General features: G+C 41.0%; 1 protein-coding gene across 6 annotated transcripts in view; it reads left to right on the top strand.

Annotated features, from left to right (window-relative positions):
* PAK3 (p21 (RAC1) activated kinase 3) overlaps window positions 1–25299 on the top strand; it is a 289034-nt gene that overhangs the window by 79061 nt on the left and 184674 nt on the right. The window lies entirely within an intron of this gene.

Below are 25299 nucleotides of genomic sequence, written 5' to 3'. Positions count from 1 at the left end.
AATCAGCAGGGTTAGAGACAACCCACAGAATGGGAGAAAATCTTCCAATCTATATATCTGACAAAGGACTAATATCCCGGATCTACAAATAACTCACAGAATTCAGCAAGTAAAAGACAAACAATCCCATCAAAAAGTGGGCTAATGACATGAATAGACAATTGTCAAAAGAAGATATATAAATGGCCATCAAGCATATGGAAAAATGATCAACATGACGAATTATCAGGGAAATGCAAATCAGAACCACAATGTAATACCACCTCAGTCCTGCAAGAATGGCCATAATCAAAAAATCAAAAAATAATAGATGCTGGTATGAATGCAGTGAAAAGAGAACATTTTTACACTGTTGATGGGAATGTAAACTAGTACAACCACTATGGAAAGCAGTGTGGAGATTCCTTAAAGAAGTAAAAGTACATCTACCATTTGATCCAGCAATCCCACTACCAGGTATCTACTCAGAGGAAAAGAGTCATTATACGAAAAAGATACTTGCACACACATGTTTATAGCAGCACAATTTGCAATTGTAAAAATATGGAACCAGCCCCAAATGTCCATCAATCAACAAGTGGATAAAGGAAATGGGATATATATATATATATATATATCCCATTATATACATATACATATATATACATATATATATATATATATATATATATACACACACACACACACACATCCCCCATGGAATACTACTCAGCCATAAAAAGAAATGAAGTAACGGCACTCACAGCAAACTGGATAACTCAGGAATGGAAAACCAAATGTTCTATGTTCTTTCTTATATGTGGGAGCTAAGCTATGCGGACACAAATGCGTAAGAATGATACATTCAGCTTTGGGGACTTGGGGGAAAGGGTGGGAGGGGGGTGAGGGATAAAAAACTAGTCACTGGGTAGAGTTTACACTGCTCAGGTGATGAGTGCACCAAAATCTCAGAAATCACCGCTAAAGAACGTATTCAGGTAAACAACACCTGTTCCCCAAAAAGTATTGAAATTAAAAAATGTTTTTAAATGTGAATGTATTTATTGCCACAGATTTGTACAAGTAAAAATGGTTAAAATAGTAAATTGATCTTATGTATATTTTACAAAAATGAAAAAAGAATGTGTTAGAAATCCAAGGTGAAATTTTAGTGTAAGGAGAAAATAATAATTTAACAACAAAAAAAGCAATTAAAAATTGAAGCTTGTTTTCTGGTAGAACTAAACCAGTATGGAAGTCAGCTAGATACATCTGTTAATACAAGTTGTGTTGGTAAGGTAAATAAAAAGCAATAATAGGAGCAAACACTGAATAAGCACTTGCCATGTTCTAAGTACTTTACAAACATTATTTAATTCTCACAACCACCTGTGGGGAAGCTACTGTTATTATCTCCATTATACAGATGAGGAAAGTGAGGCTCTCTGTTGAGACCACAAAATTCACTGTGTTGCCTCTAAAACACAGTCTCAGCCTGTAATTCAAGCGTTGTGGGAGGCCAAGGTTCAGACGATTGCTTCAGGCCACAAATTCAAGATCAGCCTGGACAACATAGAGAGACCCTGTCTCTACAATTTTTCTTTTAAAAAAATTAGCTGGGCCACAGTGGTGCACTCCTGTAATCCCAGCTATTTGAGAGGCTGGACAAGAGGATTGATTGAGCCCAGGAAGTACAGGGTGCAGTGGGCTATGGTCATGCTACTGCATTTTAGCCTGCTAACAGAGCAAGACCCTGTCTTGAAAACAAATAAAATAATAGATAAAAAAAGAAATGATTGCCTCTACCTTTGAGCAGATCCCAATAAAAAAGAGAAGCTTATTAGCAATGATAAAACTCTACAACATCATACATGTTGCAAGGAATGTGGGTATGAAATGCTACGACATAATAGACAAAGATGCATTTTCAGTTGTTGACCCTTGAACCATGTGGGAGTTAGGGTTGCCAAGCCCCCACACAGTAAAAATCAGCATATAACTTTTCAGTCCCCCAAAACTTAACTACTAATAACCTGTTGTTGACCAGAAGCCTTACTGGAAACATAAAGTCAGTTAACGTGTATTTTGTATGTTACATGCATTATATGCTGTATTTTCACAATAAAGTACAATAAAGTATGCCAGAGAAAAGAAAATGTTATCAAGAAAGTCATGAGGAAGAGAAAATACATTTACAGTACCGTACTGCATTTACCAATACTGTAAGTTTGCATCATCTGTTTACAAGATGAATCGTCTGTCTGAAATAGTGGGCAACTGCAGCTGCAGACCTCAATCTACAGTACATATCAAGCAATCAACTTTCTCTTGTAACGTCTTGCAATCAACTTTCTCTTGTAACATCTTGCCTTTTCTCTGCTTCTTGGGAGCACTTTCAGCATGACTAACGGCACTTCGTATGTATCTCCCGGTGTTATTCAAGGTTTACGGCATTGCGCTATGTTTGATGAAAAACACGTAAGAACCACAAGGATCACTTTTTACTGTGATCAGCAATTAACTGGAGAGAGGCTCTGCTTACTTGAAGATGATTAGCATCACATGGCATTTTAAGGGACATTCACAACACTTGAGCTCACTACAAGAACAACAGGAGGTTGGCTACAAAATTATTACAGCAGTACAGTGTGCACTACAATTAATTTTATGCAGTCATGATTTAATACTGCATCATTACATCCGTTTACATTTCTCTCAACTGTGAATGATGCCATGTATGGTCTGTGTGTGCATAAGTTTTGATAAATTTTAACTTTTTATAATAGATTTGTGTATTTTTATGGGAATAAATTATAAAATATATGAGTACATATATTTTATGCATTCATAACATATATTTTTCTTTCTTTAAATATATTTCTAGGCAACATGGTTCATCTCTGAGTTTTCTTACCCATATTCACTGAGGAGAAATTTTGTGTAGAAGAGTGGTAGAGTTGATGTATGAGAATTATTGAGAATGTGTAGTGAGAAGGAAGGGCAGGACTGAAAAGATCTAGGAAGCTTAAAAGAAGGGCTGCTTAGTTCAACTCAACAATTGTTAAAAGATCCATTTTCCATGTTCGCCACCATAATTTTCACATGATACTCCATATGAGAGACTACATTAATTGTGGATTTTATTTGGCTTTAAGATTCCAAGAAGATGAAACTTCTCTATTTATGCTGGCCAAATAGATGGGTGGGTGGATGGGTGAAGGGATGTTGGGTGTATGGATAGTGGATGAATGGATGGATGGTTGAAGGGATGTTGGATGGATGGATGGAGCCAGATGGAAGGATGGCTGGAATATTGCTAGACTGAGAAAAAGGAAAAACGATCTCCGCTTTATCTGCTTGTTTCCTGATTGTTGTTGAAGTTCAGGTATTGTATGAGTTCAAGTATTCATGAAATACTTCCTGGTTATTTTCTACTTCTTTCATTAGGTTTTAAATGTACCTAACAGTGATGCAAATACTGCATTTAGCTTAGTTTCAACACATTCGGATGATGTTAATTCTCACTGTGAAAGTTTAAGCTACATTACAAGTCAGTTTGTAGTCACCTATACTCGTCACTGTTTTAGAATCTGAAAACTGGTAAACAACTAACCCACAGAACCCACCCTCACCCTTGTCCCAATCAAATTGCATCATGAACTAGTGATGTGGTCAAAGCCAGTTGTCTGAAGTGACTGATTTAGTGGAAACAAGACATTTCATATACATGCAACATATACAAATTGATTACCTACTGCAAGACATTTGCCTCACATAGCTCCTATCTTTAGGGAGATCACAGTCTAGTGCAAGAGATAGATATGTGGAACAAGGAACTAGAATGCAATAAGTGAGTACTAGATTGGAAGTAGGTAGAGTGAGCTAGGCAAGTCTAGAGCAAGGGGTGATGAGCAAGAGAGGGTCAGAGAAGGTTTTGTATAGAAGGGAGATACTAGGAATCCCTGGAAACCAATCCTAAAAGATTAGGCTTCCTCCTGTAGAGAAAATCCGACAAATCAGGGGCTTCTATGAGTAGAAAACAGAAGTAACATACATTTTAACCCTTTCTGGTTGATGCTGACCCATCACCATGCTTAGTGACTGTAGTGACTAAATATCTATGGTTTAATCAGTTCTGATTTCCAGACATATGGTGAACCAAATCAGAGGTTGGAGCAGCTTTTCCTTTATTGTTATTCGTGTGATTGTGTACTTGCTGGTTTTTTTTTTGCCTCCAACACAATAAATGTCTTCATCTTTCTCAGCCTACTTTGAGTTTTCAGCAGAGGTCAGAACATTGCCTTATTTAGGGATTACTATCGGAAACTCATTTTCAACTTTTGCATTCTCTCCCTCTCAGGTGCAAGAGTACTTAACCATTTAGAGACCCATGAATGGAATTCAGTAGGTCTATGAACTTGGATTTGTCTTTTTATTAATATCTAACTGAAACTTAGCTTTTCCCTTAATTACCAATGTAGGCAACAAGCAACAGTATTCGCAGTAGTTGTGACTTTATCACCAATAGAAATCATACTTTCCTGTAACATTACAGCTGTGGCTGATACCTTGGAATATCATTTGTGTGCATCACTATTTCAAAATTACAGTAGTTATGAGATCCACTACTGTACCTTGTTGTTTAATATGTTAATGAAGCACATAAATGACTACATCACAAATCTTTAAAAAGTTATTTCAATATTGTTGGTTTCCTTATAATCTTATGTATTTAATTTTACACATTTAAAGATATTGTTTTGAGAGTGATTTACAGGTTTCATCAGGGGGTCATAGTACAAAAACGGTTAAGAGGCTCTATATTGCATTTTTTATAATTGCTTGTTCTAGAAAGTAAGGAGTAACACATTTCTTTTTGGATACCACGTTGGCAGCTTTCATTCAGAAACTTTCCCAAGCTTGTAAATACTTAGATCAATGCTCTTGAAGACTATTAAATCTTGGTTGCATTTGTGTAACTACAGTTTTTTGTTTTCTTTTTTTTAAGTAACGTGAAAATTCTGGTTTCCAGCCAAGCCTTATTCTTTAGGGCACCAGACCTCTGGGTGTAAGATAATCCATGTGTTGCTCTTCTTGTAGCTACTGTTCCTGTTATTTCTACGGACAGTCAGAAATTGAGATTTGGGTAGCTCACAATATTGTATTTAACCATTCTTCTTCCCAGAATGCCCCTGTGAACAATGTATTTGTGTAGATCAAATAAAGATAATGAAAAACAGAAAGAAAATTGTCCAATGCTGAGGACAGACTAGGCAGGCACTTGCAGACATTTATTAGAAAAGCAACATGGAAGACATGTGAATTTCATCTGTGGGGGCAATTTTGCTCCATTTCCCTTTCTCCTGATTACTGAAGTGAAGGGAGAAGGGAGGAAGATTGGCTCAATTGTCAAGGAAATGAAGTAGTTTGGTTCAGCTCCCAGTAACTCAGGCCCTAATGAGGTAGGGTCTTAATGAGCCAGATCTTCCTTCTTGTCCTCTTCTTAAAGGGCTCTTCATAGGCTCATTGTCAGTTTCTGTCTCCCATGCTCATGTACTTGTCTTCTTTCCCCTCATTACTAACCGGCAGGAAGGTACACTTGGGCATACATATCAGCGAATGACTCACACAGAGGATTTGAGACGTGATATACATACGTAGTTGCATTGTGACTTGATTTATTATCAGCAGATTTAAATATGCTGGCCCTGAAACATCCCAAATCTATAGAGTGAAAGAGAGCTTGGTAGAGCTCACCCATTTACACCCTTCCTCTGGACACACAGGGGCAAAACACACACACACACACACACACACACACACACACATTCTTTATGGCCATAGCCCTTTACACATCTGTGCCACAAACAGCTGTGACAAACTAAATCTTCCCACCTATCACCTACTCCTGTGAGAGGTGTTACTTGCCCAAGCACTCATGTTTGTGAGGAGCCTGCATTTCTAAATATGCTGTGCCCTTCCTCTCCATCCTCCTTCTCCATCCCTGCAGATCCAAACACATACACAGGTATTCACAATACACAGGCCTAAGCATCAAGGTCAGGAACTCTTTGCCTCACAGGCACTGTACAGATCTGCAAAATCCCACATTGACTGCACTCACCTTGCTGTCGCTGCTGATCCAGTGAAATGGAACTCGCCCTAGCTTGTTTTTAATTTTTGTAGACATCCGAGCTGACAAAGAAAAAACTCAGGTGGACCCCCTTGATAAGACTTTTCTCAGCATTTGGGAATGCAGCTCCCTTGGCTAAGCTAGCCAACTATATAGTTATAGGAGAGGCTGGGGTGCCTGCCACCCATGCTTTTTAAAGACGATTCCCCAATACAAAATTAGCCAATGGTGGTTAAGTGATTCCCATTTGGCCAATTGTTTTTAAGGAGTCTGTTAAAACCCCTCACTTACTCCAGCCCACACTAAGTTAGGAATTTCAAAATAGCACTATGGTTGAGGAGCAGCTATGGCTGCTAGGATGGAGACAGCCTGGTGTGATGGCTTAGGTGCGCCCGTGGGAACCCCTAAAGGGCATTTTAAGGGGTTTTCCCAAGCTGACAGAGAGGAGCAGCTCACCTGATGTTTCCAGCCACTTGGTTTGAACACAAGCTGAGAACTGAGAAATGCTGGACTCAGTGACCAATGGAGGGTGAGAGGTCCTAGAACCACCTGTGCCGTCTTAGGCCATGGTTGTTAGACTTGTAGTGCAGAGAAAACATCAAAACAAGCCAAGAAGTGACCCTCAGCTTCACAGTTCTCTCTTGGAGTTACAAAGCTCACCTAGGTCTTTCCTCTTCATCCTCACAAAGGCTGAGCCATGGAATTGTTTTGCTGTGAATAAGCCGAAATTCAGTGAAGCTGCTGGCTAGAATCAGGCTGTGTTTTACTATATTAGAAAATAAAAAATCACCCCAAAACTCAGTGGTTTCAAACAGCACACACTTGTTATCTCACAGTTTTTGTGGGTTAGAAATCCAGACAGCTTAGCTGAACCCTCTGCTGTAGGGTCTCTCACGAGGCTGCAATAAAGACGTTGGTTAGGGCTGGAATCACTTCTATAAGGTCCTTTTAACTGACTGCACCATGGGCTGTACCATGATCAGGCCATTGTGGCCCCTGTGACCCACACGTACACCTCCAAAAGCCCTCCTGGAGCCAGAAATTCTGAAGTAACAGGAAAACCACAGAAGAAGAATGGCTAGCTCTTGTGGTGCCTAATTAACCAACCTTGCAACATTCTGCCATTGTTCCTGCCTTAACTGATAACCCAAGCTGGTGACACTGGACCTTCTGACACCCCCCAAGCAACACCCCCCTCAGCTTGCAAAAACTTCCCTGAACTAAAACTTCTGTAAATTTCCACTGCCTACCCCAAACCTATAAAATCAACTCCTACTCCACTGCTTTTCACCGACTCTCTTTTTGGACTCAGCCTGCGTGCACCTGGGTGAATAAACAGCCTTGTTGCTCACACAAAGCCTGTTCGGGTTGTCTCTTCATTCAGAGCACACCTAGCAACCTCAACACTCAAATGGGGAAGAGTCTGCTTTAAAGCTCACTCATGGTTGCTGGGAAGATTCAGTTCCATGTGGGTTGTTGGACTGAGGGCCTCAACTCTTCACTGGCTGTTGGCAAGAGTCCACCCTTGGATTCTCACCATGTGGCCTCTCCAGTGTGCCAGTTTACTTTACCAATATGTTCAAGCCAAAAAGGCAATGGAGAGAGAGTGCCAACAAAGCGGACATAACAGTCTTTTGTAAACTAATCACTGAAGTGACATCCTGTTACTTTTGCCGTCGTCTGTTCCCTAGAAGCAAGTCAGTATTTCCAGTGCACGCTCCATGGCTGTGAATACTAGAGGAGGGATCACTGGGAGCCATGTCAGAAGCTATCAAACATAAATGGTATAATGGAAAGAGCACTGGACTGGGAGTCAGGGATTTTTGCTAAATTTGGCTCTGCCATTAGCTAGCTGTGGAAACTTGAGCAATTTTCCTAACTTTCTTTTACCTCAATTTTCCTTACTATTCGATGGGGACTAATAATACTTGCTATAGGGTAGAAACAAAATAAAAAGTATAAAGGTATTCTGTGGAACTTTTAGTAAATATTATGTTCATTTTTGGTCCATCTCCATGCATCCATTCCAGACAATGGAGTTTAATGTCCCAGATATAGGCTCTGGAACTGAATGCACGGGTTCAATCTGCATTCTGACATTAGCTATGACTGTGGTCTAGTTACTTAATCACTGCACGGATTCATTTGTCCATCTATAAAATGAGAATAATACATACCTCACATAATTATGAGGAGTAAATAAAATAATGTTTACAAAACATTTAGCAAGGTAACTAGCACACGAGTTCAATAAACGTGATTTATTAATTTTGTTTTTATTATTATTGTTTTGCAATTATGTGAGGGGGCATTATCTCATAGACTTTAAAAAAAGAATTCCACTGTCTCATCCCTCAGGTCATTCCTGTGCCATCACCCCAGCAAAGCTGAGTACTCTCTGTTTCAGTTTCAAACTCTTATCTCCCCTCTCCCTGTCATACACACAAACACACAAGTTTATGTGTGCACAATCCTACCATCAATTTCTCCTTATTTATTTTATTTCTGCATTTTGTTCTCCATGAGGATGGCAGCTAGAGAATGAAACTGAAGGATGGCTTATTCTCTGGGAGATAGTCACAGTAACCTGCTTGGAGAGTTAAACTATGCCCAAAAGGAGAGATGCTCCCTCGGGAGAGGGAGGTTAGGTTGAAGAAAGAGAGAGGAAAACAACAACAAAAACAACGAGAGATAGAGATAGAGAAACCGAAAAGAAAGAGTCCCAGAGGAGATTTTTTAAAAGATGAGCCTGAGAGCAAATGGAGGTCACCTTCAATAAGCAAGACTATGGCCAAATGCTTCAATGACCACATTGTCATTGCTTCTTCGCTCCTCCCCTTCTGACAATGTATAAAATCTAGCTTTTACATAAGCTTCTTTGGCTGGCTTTTTAGACAACCTCTTTATTACACAGTGATGCTTCTGTTTCAGTTTTTCAGTCATTCCCCAGGTCGGGATGAGTATATTACAAAAGGGCCAAGGTATGGGCTTCCTGTCACCAGTCATTTGGTCTTTTCCCCATGACAACCTCTACATCCTGTCTGAGATGCTGCACCCCCTTGAAATTGACCTTGACAGATGTGTTAGGACTTGTAATGTAATGGAAAGACCACCAGACTAACAGAGAAGAGACCTAAATTCTAATTTCACCTTTGCTGATAACTATGTGACCTTAGGCAAGTCTGCTCTTCTCTGGGCCCTCACTTCCTCATCTTTTAATAGAAATGGTGGCTGGGTGCAGTGGCTCATTCCTGTAATCCCAGCACTTTGGGAGGCTAGAGTAAGTAGATTCCTTGAGCTCAGGAGTTCAAGACAAGCCTGGGGTACAGGGTGAAACCCCATCTCTACAAAAAATACAAAAATTTACCAGGCATGGTGGTGTCCATGAGTTGTCTTAGCTACTTGGGGGGCTGAGGTGGACGGATCACTGAAACCGAGGAAGTCAAAGCTGCAGTGAGCTGAGATTGCACCACTGCACTCCAGTCTTGGTAAAAGAGGGAGACACTGTCTCAAAAAAAAAAAAAGAATAGAAATGGTAATATCTGCCCTGCCAACCTGAAACACAAACAGTGCTGTGTGCTAATGTATGTACTTGTGGTCAACAGAAGTGAAGGATTCTGCCTCTTGTTTCAACTCCTGCACTCTGCAGGAACTTACCCAAATCTCTAAGCCTCAGTTTGCTCACTATTAAATAGCCACTGCAATGCCCAGAGGGAGTTGTAAGCAGTTGGCTGGAATTTTCCAAACCACCTGTTGTTCTTTACTGTGGGTAGCTGACGCCATGCTGGGGACTGAATGGTGCCTGGCAGGAAAACAGGGTGGAAGTGGTGTGGTGTGCCAGCAGGCAGAGGCTGTGGTCACGGCTGTGAAACATTATTAGCTGGATGTTTCCAGGCTTTCCTAGATAGAGAAAGAGAATAGAAAGAAAATTCTTTCAAAATAGAATTTTAAGTGCTGTGCAACTACAAGGTATTATGTTTTAGCCCCTCTTATTTATTCTTCTTAACTTTGTGTTGGTACCATGTCAAGTTCTGTACATACCGTATGTCATTCCATCTTTGCTTCAGCCCTTGAGGGAAGTATTAAATAGATGAAAAAATTGAAGAGAGAAAGTTTAAGTAGACTTCTCAAGGTTAGCCTGTTTGGAATTGGCAAAGCCTTACTCCAAAGTCTAAGATCATCTTGAGAGATGGACAACACTAGCCTTAATTTTCAGGTCAGGAGACTGAAACAGAGAGGTAAATAACTTCCAGGAAGTTAAACAAGCTAAATGGCCAGCAATGGAAAAGCCTGATGCCAAAGCTCATTCTTGTTTTCCATATAATGTAAAATGTGCACCTTGGCTTCCCAGTATATTGCCAAATCCATGAGTTCATCATTCTCTAGGCAGCCATTTCCTGAACCTGTACTGAGTGCATGGGGCATGCTGAACATAGACCACAGTCCACTTGAGACACTAAGAATTACATAAGGCTAAGCTCAACTGTCCAAAATAGCGTGCTGAATCTATTAAATAGGTAGATAGGCTTGTGGTCCCAACTACAGCTGTTTCGTCACACAAGGCCAAAGCAAACCACTATGTGAGAAATGGTCTAAATGTGTGCTTTGTATTAGGCCATTCTCATGCTGCTATGAAGAAAAATCTCAGACTGGGTAATTTATAAATAAAAGCGTTTTAATTGACTCACAGTTCTGCATGGCTGGGAAGGCCTTAAGAAACTTACAATCATGGTGAAAGGCACCTCTTCACAGTGCAGCAGGAGAGAGAATAAGAGTCTGGTAAAGGGAGAAGCCCCTTATAAATCCATCATTTCTTGTGAGAACTCACTCTCATGAGAACAGCATGGGGGAAACTGCCCCCTGTGATTCAATTATCTCTACCTGGCTCTGCCCTTGACATGTGGGGATTATTACAAGGTGAGATTTGGGTGGTCACACAGAGCCAAACCATATCAGCTTATTACCAATTTCTTTACAGAAAGCGTGTCCAATTTTTACTAACCATGCATGAGAGTGCCCATTTGAGACTCCTTGCCATCATTTAGTCCTCTAATTAAAAAACTCTTATTTGGTGAGTAGAATTTATACCTGATTGTTGATTCATTTTTATGTGTTTTATTACTAGGTAAAGTTGAACCATTTTTACATATGCATTAGCCACTCATAAATTCTCCTATAGAAGTTGTTTGACTCTTTTGCCCATTTAACCATTAGAGCCTTAGGTGCATTTTTTTTTTCTTGTTGAGACATAGTCTCACTCTGTTGCCCAGACTGGAGTGCAATAGCATGATCTCTGCTTACTGCAACCTCCACCTCCCAGGTTCAAGTGTTTCTCCTGTCTCAGCCTCCCAAGTAGTTGGGATTACAGGTGTGCACCAACACTCCCGGCTATCTTTTGTATTTTTAATAGAGACGGGGTTTGACCCTGTTAGCCAAGCTGATCTTGAACTCCTGACCTCAAATGATATACTTGCCTCAGCCTCCCAAAGTGCTGGAATTACAGGCGTGAGGCTCTGCACCCAGCCAGGTCTTAGAATTTTACCTAACAAATGTGTAAGCTCTGTATATATGAAGGCCATCAACCCTCTCTCATGTTGTAGTGACTATTTTTTTTTAAGCTTACTGACTCCCTACAAATATTTTGAAATTGAGAGGATTTCCTTTTGGGATTTGTTTGGGTTGGTGTGAATGGCTTTTAAAATCTTTTTTCATCCCTTTTTCATTCAAAAAGTGGTCTTTCCTGGGTATTGTGGCTTTTACCACTTAAAGGAAAGCAAGTGTTTCAGTTCTGGGCAGAAATGGCATAAATCTTGTCTTCCACTTAATTATAGACACTCAGCATAACCCTAGCAAGAAACTAAACCGAATCCGTCAAGTGGCAGACAGTAAAGCCATACTGTATTCCTAATATAGTACCTGGTACATAGTACATGCTGATGAAATATTTGTTGTAAAATTAAAGCATGCATGAATCTCTCCCCAAGAATGTATTATCAATTATAGCCTCATGTCCCATCACTTCAGTTAGGAGGCAAACAATTTTCTTTTTTCTCTTGAACTCTTAATTTTTAATATTTTTAAAAAACTGATATCAGGAACAGGGTATCTGTAGCTATTCATAGACCTTTAACACTAATACTTTCCCTGTCAACAAGGGTCTCATAAGATCCCCCAGGTTTCTTGTGAATATTATGGAGAGACTTGCAACATAGTGATTACAATCCCAGGTTTAGTGATTAAAACATGTGAGTTCAAATCCAATTCTGCAATTACTAGCTGTTTGGCTGTTGGCCAATTATATGACCTCCGTATACTTCAACTTATGAAGATGATAGTACCCTCAAACTCACAAGGTAGGGTTGATTCTGAGGGTTAAGTGAAGCAATGTATGCAAAGCATCAGGCACAGAATAAATAAGCACTCATTTAATGGTAGCTACAATTATTATCAACAAAATAATAATGAATTATGGGTTTGGGGCAGGAGGCAAGGATGAGGTTAGTATCAGGGCCTATTACATAAAGGGCACTGAACGTGAAGTCCCAACACATAGATTCAAGTTCAAATTCTATGATCACCCTGGGACTTTCGAGGAGTTCCTTTCCTTTTGTGGACCTGGTACTTTGACAGTTTGTGCCCAACCATCCGCTGCCTACCTGGGCTGGGATACCAGCCCCACCATTCTTACAGGAGCAATGGCTTCAGCACTTTAATCTGCCTTGCCATCAAGCATGTCAAAATCCTTTCTGAGGTTAAGTATAATATGGTGTATAGGACTCCAGGAAGAGTAAGTACTAAGATCAATGGGTGCAGTTTATAAGGAGATAGACAGATTCTGCCCCAGTAAAAGAGCTTTTCACAGAGCAGTGGTTAAATGCATAGTGTCAGGAGCCACACTGTCCAGGTCAGACTCCTGACTCTATCATTTACTAGCCATGTTGACCTTGGGCAGGTATTTTAGCCTGTCTGACACTTAGCTTTCTTACCTGTGACACAAGGATAATAACAGTACCTACATCATAGGACTGTTATGAAGATTAAATCTTTAATATTTATAATTTGCTTAGATCAGTATCTGACATATGTAAAGCACAATATAAGAGTTTTCAATAACAAAATAGGTAAAATTAAGAGCTCATTAAGAATTGGAGGAAGTTCTTTGATGGCTAGTGAGTTTCCTTTCACTCTCAGGACATCAGCAGAGGCTGCTGATATTAAATGTATTCAAGCATCAAGAGAGGATTGGAAAAGATAAACTTGTTTATCAATTCCTCATCAAAAGTTCCGTGACTTCCTATCCAAGGTCACCCTTGCTAGGCAGTAGCAAGGCAGACTTACAGCCAACTTAAGCCATAACTTTTCAGTAGAGTTTTTTCCTCTTCTGCCACTCTCACCCTCATTTACACTTATGCTTTCTTGGAAGATATTTTAAAATTGATCAATGCAATTCAGAGGTATGAAGGGCAGCTTAAACCTGCCACCCTTCCCTTGCCCACAAAGCAGCTATTACTTTGAAAGCCAGTTTTACGTTATGCCTTTTTGTCAGATCTTAGCCAAATTTGATTGACAAGAGGCTTTTGGTGAAACTGTTTCATTCACGTGCTAGATGTCACTTGCTGATTTACCATCTCCTCATTTGTGAGGTCCCTGTTGCTATTAAATGAGAGGAATTATGTCACAAAACTAATGCCATCAGCTTCTCAGTTTTATATCTGACCTAGTTGTACCTGCACCTACCATTTGACTTTAGCCTTTTATTTGGGCAGAGAATAGCATCCATTCATCCACCCTCCACCACCTGTCAGTCTCACTAAAGACCAGAAGAAGTCTGCCTCCAGGTGAGGTTTCTCAGTGGTGGACTGAGAGAGTACTGGAGTTACTCTAAGCTCAGCAGACCGGGCTAATGCTTTAATAGACCATGTAGACAAAGGACAGTGAAAGAACTAGGGCAGAAATGATTTTTTACTTGGAGAATCAGACTAGACTGCAGCCCACACAGATGCAGCCTACTGAATGATTGGAGGAGTTTCAGTATTTCCAGCCCCTCCCTAGGCTGGAATCTAAGCCAGAAAGGCAAGGCAAGGTGTGAGCACATAGGTGAAGGAATCTCCCTGGAGCAGAGGCCCAAGCTCAGAAGGGGTCCTGTGAGGCACATAATTCCTAGGGTCTTGGCTGAGGCAAGCCTGCCAACCCTGAGAATCCAGGAGATGTCCTGCATATTAGAGAAGGGCTTAGGCCCTGGAATATTTTAACCACTCCAGGAAAAGTAAATGTAGAAAAATAAAAAGTCTCCAAGACACCATCAGAGAAGTGGAAGGTGGAGGTTTGCCTGCTAGTTCCAGAGAGAATACCACTCAGCAACTGCAAGTATGGCCTTGGAATCGGAGAGACCTGGGTTCATGTACTGGCTTAGCCAAGTTCCACCGGATGAGTTACTTAATCTCACCAAGATTTGATTTCCCCCTCTCTAAATTAGAGATGCGAATAAAAGCCCCTGATTCACTGGGTTGTTGTGACAATTATGTTATACAGAATGTAGTAAACCACTTAGCACTCTTGGCAAAAACTAAGTGCCCAGTAAATATTAACTATTTTAATCATCATCATCATAATGGATCAGTTACTGGAAAAATATAACTTAGAAATATATATATATATATATAACACACACACACACACACACACACACACACATATACCTTTTATACACTTTTCAATGAATAGTGTATTTCCCAATAACACCATTGTTTTAAAAAGGAAAAAGAAAAGCAGTATGACAGAGTGGTTAAGAATGTATGACAAATCATGGTTCACACTCCCAGCTCGACCACCTATTCCCTGTGAGTGTCTAGGTAATCACTTAGCCTCTTGAGGCTCATAGGACCAACCATGCAGGATGTTGTCTGAATTAAATGGGGAAACCCCCACAAAGTGCTTAGTACAGTGCCCTTCACAGAACAAAGATTTATTTCTAGTTATTATCATTATGGGCTTTCCTCTGCAACTTGCAGCCCTCTTGTGTTCCATGTGATTCTACCAGTCTTTAGCCCATTATTACAAGCTGTACCAGAGGGAAGTTCAGAGTAACACTGGTGGTTTCCTTGGTGGGGGTAGTTGAGATTGAAACTATCAGGCTCTAGGGTATAATCCAGTGGTAGTGAAATGGCGTAAAGCATTGTTAGGAACCCAGCCTATTAACTAAAGGCACAGTGGCTTTAAAATGTAATTGTTTTCCAGTGGCCTCCAGAGCTGAGTCAGTTCCTCAGTGGACCCTGTATCATGATATAGCTAGCTCCTTTCTTCCACCCCCCACCCGCCCCATCACAGCAGCCAGTTCAACACATACACTCCTGGCTGACGCATTTGCCACTTTCTTCAAATATTTGCTAAAAGATTCCCAAAGCAGGAAGCCTTGCGGCTGCAGAGCATTCTGTGAGAGAAATGAAGCAACGGTTTCTATGGCAACACCTTGGCACTTATTAGTGTTTGCGTAGGCACTGAGGCAAAAGCTGGGGTCCAGACAGGCCCTTGCTGGGAAGGGATGAGGAGAAGAGAGGGCTCGGGATGCAAAACTGCTCTCACTTTGCCCTCTTGGTAGTCCTCAGGGACAATCCTGGGGGAGTGTTTGGGGCACAATTTAGCCATATTCTTTTTCTTTTTTTTTTTTTTGAGATGGAGTTTCGCTCTTGTTACCCAGGCTGGAGTGCAATGGCGCGATCTCGGCTCACCCAAACCTCTGCCTCCTGGGTTCAGGCAATTCTCCTGCCTCAGCCTCCTGAGTAGCTGGTACTACAGGCACGCGCCACCATGCCCAGCTAATGTTTTCTATTTTTAGTAGAGACGGGGTTTCACCATGTTGACCAGGATGGTCTCGATCTCTTGACCTCGTGATCCACCCGCCTTGGCCTCCCAAATTGCTGGGATTACAGGCTTGAGCCACCACACCCGGGCTGGCCATATTCTTTTAAAGACAGTTTGAACCCTCCCGGGGTAGAGATGCTTCACTGGGTATCACCTGTCTTTGCCACCGCATTTAGCTTCCCGAAACACTCCTTCATTGTGCCACCCCCTGCCCAAAAGCTTTGCCGCCTTTCCCCCGTAGCTATAGATCAAGTCCAAATCATCGCATTTGAGGTCAGCCACAGGCCTTTCAGAAGCTGCGGCTGCCTCCCTCACTCTACCCCTGTGCCTTCTACTTCAGCAATACGGTTCAACCTCATCCTACTTCCACTCCCTATTACACTGCAGGTATTTCTACTTCCCCTGTCTCTTCCATAACGTTCTCCTTGCTTGAAGTTCCTGATACCACTGCCCATGTATCCAGGACTTGCCTTTCCTTCAAGACCTGTCTCAAGTCTCAGTTTCTTCAATAAACTTTTTTGGACTACCCCGACTCAGTGGAATTCCATTCTCTGAATTAAGATTGCATTACTGCTCAGACCTGTCATGCATTTGGCACTTAAACACACACTGCCTTTTCAGTTGTTTTATTACCGGATATATGTGTCTGTGTGTTTCACTTTATTACTGCATATCTATTTATTTATTACTTCATATATATTTGCCTCTATTCAACAAATAGATGTCTCTGTCTAGACAGTAACTTTCTCCCCAAAAGGAAACTTTTAAAAAACTAATTAATTAATTTTTTAAAATTAATTTATTTATTTTTATTGCATTTTAGGTTTTGGGGTACATGTGAAGAACATACAAGATTGTTGCATAGGTACACACATGGCAGTGTGGTTTGCTGCCTTCCTCCCAATCACCTATATCTGGCATTTCTCCCCATACTATATCTCCCTTCCCTATCTCCCCCCAACAGACCCCAGTGTGTGAGGCTCCCCTCCCTGTGTCTATGTGTTCTCATTTTTCAACACCCAACTATGAGTGAGAACATGCGGTGTTTGATTTTCTGTTCTTGTGTCAGTTTGCTGAGAATGATGGTTTCCAGGTTCATCCATGTCCCTACAAAGGACACAAACTCATAGTTTTTTATGGCTGCCTAGTATTCCATGGTATATATGTGCCACATTTTCCCTGTCCAGTCTATGATCGATGGGCATTTGGGTTGCTTCCAGGTCTTTGCTATTGTAAACTGTGCTGCAATGAACATTTGTGTTCATGTGTCCTTATAGTAGAACGATTTATAATCCTTTGGATATATACCCAGTAACGGGATTGCTGCATCAAATGGGATTTCTATTTTAGGTCCTTGAGGAATTGCCACACTGTCTTCCACAATGGTTGAACTAATTTACACTCCCACCAACAGTGTAAAAGTGTTCGTATTTCTCCACATCCTCTCCAGCATCTGTTGTCTCCAGACTTTTTAATGATCACCATTCTAACTGGTGTGAGATGGTATCTCAATGTAGTTTTGATTTGCATTTCTCTAATGACCAGTGATGATGAGCATTTTTTCATATATTTATTGGCCTCAGGTATGCCTTCTTTTGTAAAGTGTCTGTTCATATCCTTCACCCACTTTTGAATGGGCTCGTTTGTTTTTTTCTTGTGCATTGGCAACAAAAGCCCAAATAGACAAATGGAAACTAATCAAACTCCACAGCTTCCGCAGAGCAAAATTAATTAATTTTTTATTGTACTTTAGGTTCTGGGATACATGTGCAGATCATACAGGATTGTTGCATAGGTTCATACATGGCAATGTGGTTTGTTGCCTCCATTCGCCTGTAACCGACATCTGGCATTTCTCCCCGTGTTATACCTCTTCAACCTCCCCACGCCCTCTGCCACTGTCCCTCTGCCAGCATTGCCTAGCAGACTCCAGTGTGTGATGCTCCCCTCCCTGTGTCCATGTGTTTTCATTGTTCAACACCCGCCTATGTGTGAGAACATGCATTGTTTGATTTTCTGTTCTTGTGTCAGTTTGCTGAGCATGATGGTTTCCAGATTCATCCATGTCCCTACAAAGGACATGAAATCATCATTTTGTATGGCTACATAGTATTTCATGGTGTATATGTGCCACATTTTCCTTGTCCAGTCTATCATCAATGGGCATTCGGGTTGGTTCCAGGTCTTTGCTATTGTAAACATTGCCACAATGAGCATACGTGTGCATGTATCTTTATATTAGAACAATTCATAATCCTTTGGGTATATACCCAGTAATGGGATTGCTGGGTCAAATGGAATTTCTATTTCTAGGTCCTTGAGGAAGCACCACACTGTCCTCCACAATGGTTGAACTAATTTAAACTCCCACCAACACTGTAAAAGTGTTCCCATTTCTCCACATCCTCTCTAGCATCTGTTGTCTCCAGATTTTTTAATGATTGCCATTCTAACTGGCATGAGATGGTATCTCAGTGTGGTTTTGATTTGCATTTCTCTAATGACCAGTGATGATGAGCATTTTTTCATATGTTTGTTGGCCTCATATATGTGTTCTTTTGAAAAGTGTCTGTTCATATCCTTTGCCCACTGTTGGATGGGTTTGTTTGTTTTTTCTTGTAAATCTGTTTTAGTTATTTGTAGATTCTGGATATTAGCCCTTTGTCAGATGGGTAGATTGCAAAATGTTTTTCCCATTCTGTTGGTTGCTGGTTCACTCTAATGATTGCTTCTTTTGCTGTACAGAAGCTCTGGAGTTTAATTGGGTCTCATTTGTCTATTTTGGCTTTTGTTGCCAATGCTTTTGGTGTTTTAGTCATGAAGTCCTTGCCTATGCCTATGTCCTGAATGGTTTTGCCTAGGTTTTCTTCTAGGGTTTCTATGGTGTTAGGTCTTACATTTAAGTCTTTCATCCATGTGGAGTTAATTTTAGTGTAAGGTGTCAGGAAGGGCTCCAGTTTCTGTTTTCTGCACATGGCTAGCCAGTTTTCCCAACACCATTTATTAAACAGGGAATCCTTTTCCCATAGCTTCTTTTTGTCAGGTTTGTCAAATATCTGATGGTTGTAGATGTGTGGTGTTGCTTCTGTGGCTTCTGTTCTGTTCCATTGGTCTATATCTCTGTTTTGGTACCAGTACCACATTGTTTTGATTAGTGTAGCCTTGTAGTATAGTTTGAAGTCAGGTAGCATGATGCCTCCTGCTTTGTTCTTTTTGCTTAGGATTGTCTTGGCTATGTGAGCTCTTTTGGTTCCATATGAGGTTTAAGGTGTTTTTTTTTCCAGTTCTGTGAAGAAGGTCAATGGAAGCTTGATGGGGATTGCATTGAATTTATAAATTACTTTAGGCAGTATGTCCATTTTCACAATACTGATTCTTCCTAATCATGATCATGGAATGTCTTTCCATCTGTTTGTGTCCTCTCTTATTTCCTTGAGCAGTGGTTTGTAGTTCATCAAGAGGTCCTTCACATCCTCTGTTAGTTGTATTCCGGGGTATTTTATTCTGTTTATAGCAATTGTGAATGGGAGTTCGCTCATGAATTGGCTCTCTGTTAGTCTGTTATTGGTGTATAGCAGGCGTCCCCAAACTACGGCCTGCAGGCTGCATGCGGCCCCCTGAGGCCGTTTATCTGCCCTCCCCCACAACTGCTGCACCTCAGGAAGGGGCACCTCTTTCATTGGTGGTCAGTGAGAGGAGCACAGTAAGTGGTGGCTCTCCAACGGTCTGAGGGACAGTGAACTGGCCCCCTGTGTAAAAAGTTTGGGGACACCTGGTGTATAGGAATGGTTGTGATGTCTGCACATTGATTTTGTATCCTGAGATTTTGCTGAAGTTGCTTATCAGTTTCAGGAGATTTTGGGCTGAGTCGATAGGGTCTTCTAAATAGAGGGAATCCTTCCTAAATCATTTTATGAGACCAACATCATCCTGATACCAAAACCCGGCAGAGACTCAATAAAAAAAGAAAACTTTAGTCCAATATCCATGATGAACATAGATGCAGATATCTTCAATAAAATACTGGCAAACAGATTGCAACAGCACATCAGGAAGCTTATCCATCATGATTAAGTAGGCTTCATCCCATGGATGCAAGGCTGGTTCAACATATGCAAGTCTAAACGTAATCCACCACATAAACAGAACCAAAGACAAAAACCACATGATTATCTCAATAGATGCCTTTGACAAAATTCACAGCCCTTTATGCTAAAAACTCTCAATAAACTAGGTATCAAAGGAACATATCTCAAAACAATGAAAGCTATTTATGACAATCCTACAGCCAATATCATACTGAATGGGCAAAAACTGAAGCATTCCCTTTGAAATCTGGCACTAGACAAGGGTGCCCTCTCTCACCACTCCTATTCAATATAGTATTGGAAGTTCTAGCCGGAGGAATCAGGCAAGAAAAAGAAATAAAGCATATTCAATTAGGAAGGGAGGAAGTCAAATTGTCTCTATTTGCAGACTACATGATTGTATATTTAAAAGGAAACTTTTAAAGTCTCTTTCTGTTTTTCCCACAGTGCCCTGCTCATAAAAAGAAATTAATTAAACAATATATGCACAGGGTTTAAAGCACTGCCTGGTATATAGTAAGCGCTCGATAGATGTGTGAAATCCTAAAATGGTTCTTGATTGATATCTGTACCTCCATTGCCACTTCCACTAATGGGCTGCATATGGTGTCCCTGTGAAGAAAGGTGTTCTCTTTCTGGGTCCACAAGGGGGCATAATTTTAGGGGCAAGAACTTCCCAGTGCCATGCCTCCCTCCCATCTCTCTCCATCTGGGAGATTTAACTGTCTTTGTTTAAATTTTCATGAACATGGGAAAAACCAAAGGTCGGTCACTCCAGCAGAAGTTTAAAGGAACTTCTTTCATTGGCCAGAGGTCTTGGAGAAGGTGGGGGTTCCTCCCAGGTTAAAGGTCCCCTTCTTCCACACCCTTTTGGACTCCATGTTTGCGTCCCCTTCCACACACTCTCTCCTCTCCTCCATTTTTTCCTCTTTCCCTACCTAAATAAAATCACTTTTTTGCAACACTGTTTGGGGTCCGGTATTTACTTTGCGAGTACACCTGGTCCCCTCTCTCATTCTTGAGACAGCAGGAGACCAAGAACCTTGGAGAAACGTCCTCAGGGGAGTTAAGGGCCTCCCTGAGCCCCTGAACCCCAACACCTGAACATTCATTTAGTCTTAGCCTTGGAGCCTTCATGAGCCATTAGGTTGCAAAACTTAGTGAGTGACCATTGGTCTTATCCACACTATCTGCTGCTGCCCACCCACTCACCACTGCAGCCCTCAGGACAGGCTGCATCATTTTCAGGGCCCAGTGAAAAGCAGAAATGTGAGGCCTCTTGCTAAAATGGTTAATTTCAAGACAGTGAGAGTAAAGCATTAAACCAAACATGGGGCTCTTCAGAGTATGAGGACTGTACCATGGCACAGGCTATGATGTACACCCATGAGGCCAGCCCTGCTAGCCATCCTACTTTCCTTGTGCTGTGCTCCAAGTTCCTGGGACAAGAGATAGGAAAAATCCGCATGGAGCAACCACATATCAAACGGTTTTAGACTAACCAAAATTCAGTTCTTCAAAAATGAATTCATTGAATGGCCAAGTATCCAAAAACCAAATTTTTGATATCTGTCCTTTATTTTTTATTTTGCCCTGGCTTTGCCCTTGCCCAGGCCCTGCCGAGGCCCCTTCCTGTGCTTACATCTACACTCTCATCTTCTCACTTCCAAGGTCTTAGCAAATTAAACTATAAAGGCAAGGCTGGATCTTTTTTATGTCCCTTCCCCCCATGTTCTGATTTCTTTTGAATCAGTCATGTTTTTTGGGGGGGCTGAGATGAGCAGCCACATGACCACCTCATACTTCACTCACAGGACAGTCAGACTCTAGAGATCGGTAAACATCAAGAATTAAAACCTGAAGGCCAGGCATGGTGGCTGATGCCTGTAATCCCAGAGCCTTCGGGAGGCTGAGGAGGGAGGATCACTTGAGCCCAGGAGTTCGAGACCATCTTGGGCAACATAGCAAGATCCTTTCTCTACCAAAAAAAGGTAAAAGATTAGCCAGGTGTGATGGCACACACCTATAGTCCAAACTATTCAGGAGGCTGAAGCAGGAGGATTGCCTGGGCCCAGGAATTGAGGCTGCAGTGAGTTATGATTGTGCCACTGCATTCCAGCCTGGGTGATGGAAAGAGATCCTGTCTCAAAAATAATAATAATAATAATAAAATAAAAGCTGTAAGTAGAGGATGTCATAGTTTTAAAATCATACTTTTATCCTGCTCATGGATAATATAAAACTGTAGGACAGTCTAACTCTATTTCTTCAAACACAAGAAACATCATTTTGTAGTCTATCTCTGGTATGTCCAACATCTGAAGTCTTTGAGGGTCTGCTTCTGTTGTTTGCTCTTTCTGTAGGCTCCTGGTCATGGTCTCTTATTTCCTTGTGTTCTGGTAATCTTCATACGCTAGGTGTTGTATTTGAAAAACTATTTGTAGTAGCAATTTGAAGCCCAGAATAAAGTTATGTTTCTTCAGAGTGAGAATTTGTATTTGCTTTAGTGACAGTCCTGAGGCAATGCTAGTCTGGGGCAAATTTGTGTTTATTAATTAAGTTTTTCTAGACAGTGTAAATGCAGGCTGTAGCTCTCCAAGATTCATATGTGGTCTACCCTTATTCTCCAGGTATAATCATTTGGGACCCTAGTTTTCTGTGTGGAGAATTTCCTACCAGGCTTCTCACCTTCTGTTGTCTCTGGGATATAATTGCTGTCCCGCTTGACCCACAAGGCTTTCAATATTAAAGTTAAAATTTTCTGGCATGGAAAGATGCCCTAAACTCATCTCTTTAGGTTCTCACTGTCACTTCATTTTTGCCTAACAATACTACCTTGTTAGGGGTTCTTTACTGATTTTAAGAAGATTTTTAAAAAACATATGTTTCTGATTTTCAGTGGCTTCAACCATTATAAGAAACTCAAAGTATATCACATGCAATTCTCTCATCGTGCTTTGAAGTAGGCAGGTAGACTGGGAGGCTAAAACTATACATATTTTATAGATGAGGAAACTGCTCAAAGTTACTTGCCCAGAGCCACACAGTGAATTAGTGACAGAGCCTGAAAGAGAAACCAGGCTTCACATGTTGCCATCTCAGTCTCAGACGATGGAGAAGTATTATTTTCCTTACTTGTGCCAAATCCTGGGACTGTGGCCTTTGGTTGCTCATGCTTTTCCTCCCATCTTCCATCATCATTTTATAGTCTGGCTTCTCCCAAGGGAAAACCCTGTTTTGTTCATTTTGTCTTTGTAGGAAACCCCTATAAAAAGAGTTGGCAACTTTTGCAAAGCAGTGGTGTCAAGATTTCTAGTTCTCTCCTTTCCTTTCTGCCCAAGAATCCCAGTCACTCCTTGGATGTTGCTTTATAAACAAGGAGATGGTCATGCCAGTTAGAATGGCCATCATTAAAAAATCAAGAGACAACAGATGCTGGAGAGGATGTGGAGAAATGGGAACACTTTTACGCTGTTGGTGGAAGTGTAAATCAGTTCCACCATTGTGGAAGACAGTGTGGCAATTGCTCAAGGATGTAGAAATAGAAATACCATTTGACCCAGCAATCCCATTACTGGGTATATACCCAAATGATCAAAAAATCACTCTATTGTAAAGACACATGGACATGTATGTTCATTGTGGTACTGTTTACAATAGCAAAGACTTGGAACCAACTGAAATGCCCATCAATGACAGATTGGATAAAGAAAATGTGGCACATATATACCATGGAATACTATGCAGTTATAAAAAATGATGATTTCATGTCCTTTGCAGGGACATGGATGAATCTGGAAACCATCATTCTCAGCAAACTGACACAAGAACAGAAAATCAAACACCGCATGTTCTCACTCATAGGTGGGTGTTGAACAATGAAAACACATGGACACAGGGAGGGGAGCATCACACGCTGGGGTCTGTTGGGGGGAGGGGGGCTAGGGGAGGGATAGCAGTGGGTGGGGAGATTGGGGAAGAATAATATTAGGAGAAATACCTAATGTAGGTGACGGGGGGATGGAAACAGCAAACCACCATGACATGTGTATACCTATGCAATAATCCTGCAAGATTTGCACATGTACCCCAGAACTTAAAGTAAAATTAAAAAAAAAAAAAAAGAAACAAGGAGATGGATGTGGCAGTGGAGCCTGACCAACAGCAAATACACAGGTGCCTTCTTGGCTACTGTGGTGGCCTAATTACCATGAATGACCAACAAGGTCTCCTCTGCCACTTACCCTCGTCTCCCATCTTGTAGTAGCTGTCCCTCAGGTGCAGCTTTGGAGAAGCTACAAAGCAGCATTCTGGAAGTGCTCTTACACATGAGTGTTAATTTTTCCATCTGTGCTGTCATCTGTGACTACCAGAAGTTGATCTTGGAATGTGTTTAAGCAGGTTAGTGGAACAAAAACTCCAAGAAAACCTGACATTTTGGAATTGCCCATCTAAGCTGAATAGCTGGATCATTCGGATTGTGAACCTGAGTCTTTTAGGGGAGGGGTTGGCATAAGAAACTCAGAAATGGCTGGGAGATGAAAGTTTCAGCTACATGACCTATGACATGAAAGCTTACAGTGGTATACACAGCTTCTGCAAGAGAAGCCCAATGGACAGACATCCCAGTTACAGACCTCTCCAGATCTTTTCTTCTCTTCTCCCCTCCGCAAATGAAATTGACTTCCATATCAAAGCTTAGGTGCTGTTAGCTATTCTTTCCAAGTATCATCGACAGATGCTACAGGTATAATCAGGTACAGGTGTCCATCTGGAAAAAGGCCAATAAGGGCAAGCAATGGGAAAGGTGCCGAAAATATATACAAAATTACCTTGGATGTCAATTTGAACTTGCTAAGGTGATTTGACACAAGTGAAAGGCAGAGCCACACTGCTAATGCTTTCCACTATGTTATGGGCAGATACTGCCAGATTGCCAGAATTATGTCATATTTTTATTTTCAATAGTTATATTTTCTGGCACTTTGAGCACAGCATTTCTATTGATATTTGAGAGGGATTGTGGATAATTTAGCATATGGTTATGGTTTTTATTTTTTTCATTTAAATAAGAGATTTTACTAAGCTTGCTATCTCCCTGTATGTGATGTGATTGCACTCACCGTCTGATGTTTGTTTTCCTAAGATAAGGAGAAGGAAGCTAATAGGAAAGTTTATAAAGGAAGGCAATTAAAAAGTTGGATTTATGAAACAGACGTTGGTTCTATTCTGTTAAGT

This window comes from Saimiri boliviensis, chromosome X (genome assembly GCF_048565385.1).
Source record: "Saimiri boliviensis isolate mSaiBol1 chromosome X, mSaiBol1.pri, whole genome shotgun sequence".
Lineage (NCBI taxonomy): Eukaryota > Metazoa > Chordata > Mammalia > Primates > Cebidae > Saimiri > Saimiri boliviensis.
Note: the sequence above shows the minus strand (reverse complement) of the source record. Positions and strands in the feature narration are given on the sequence as shown.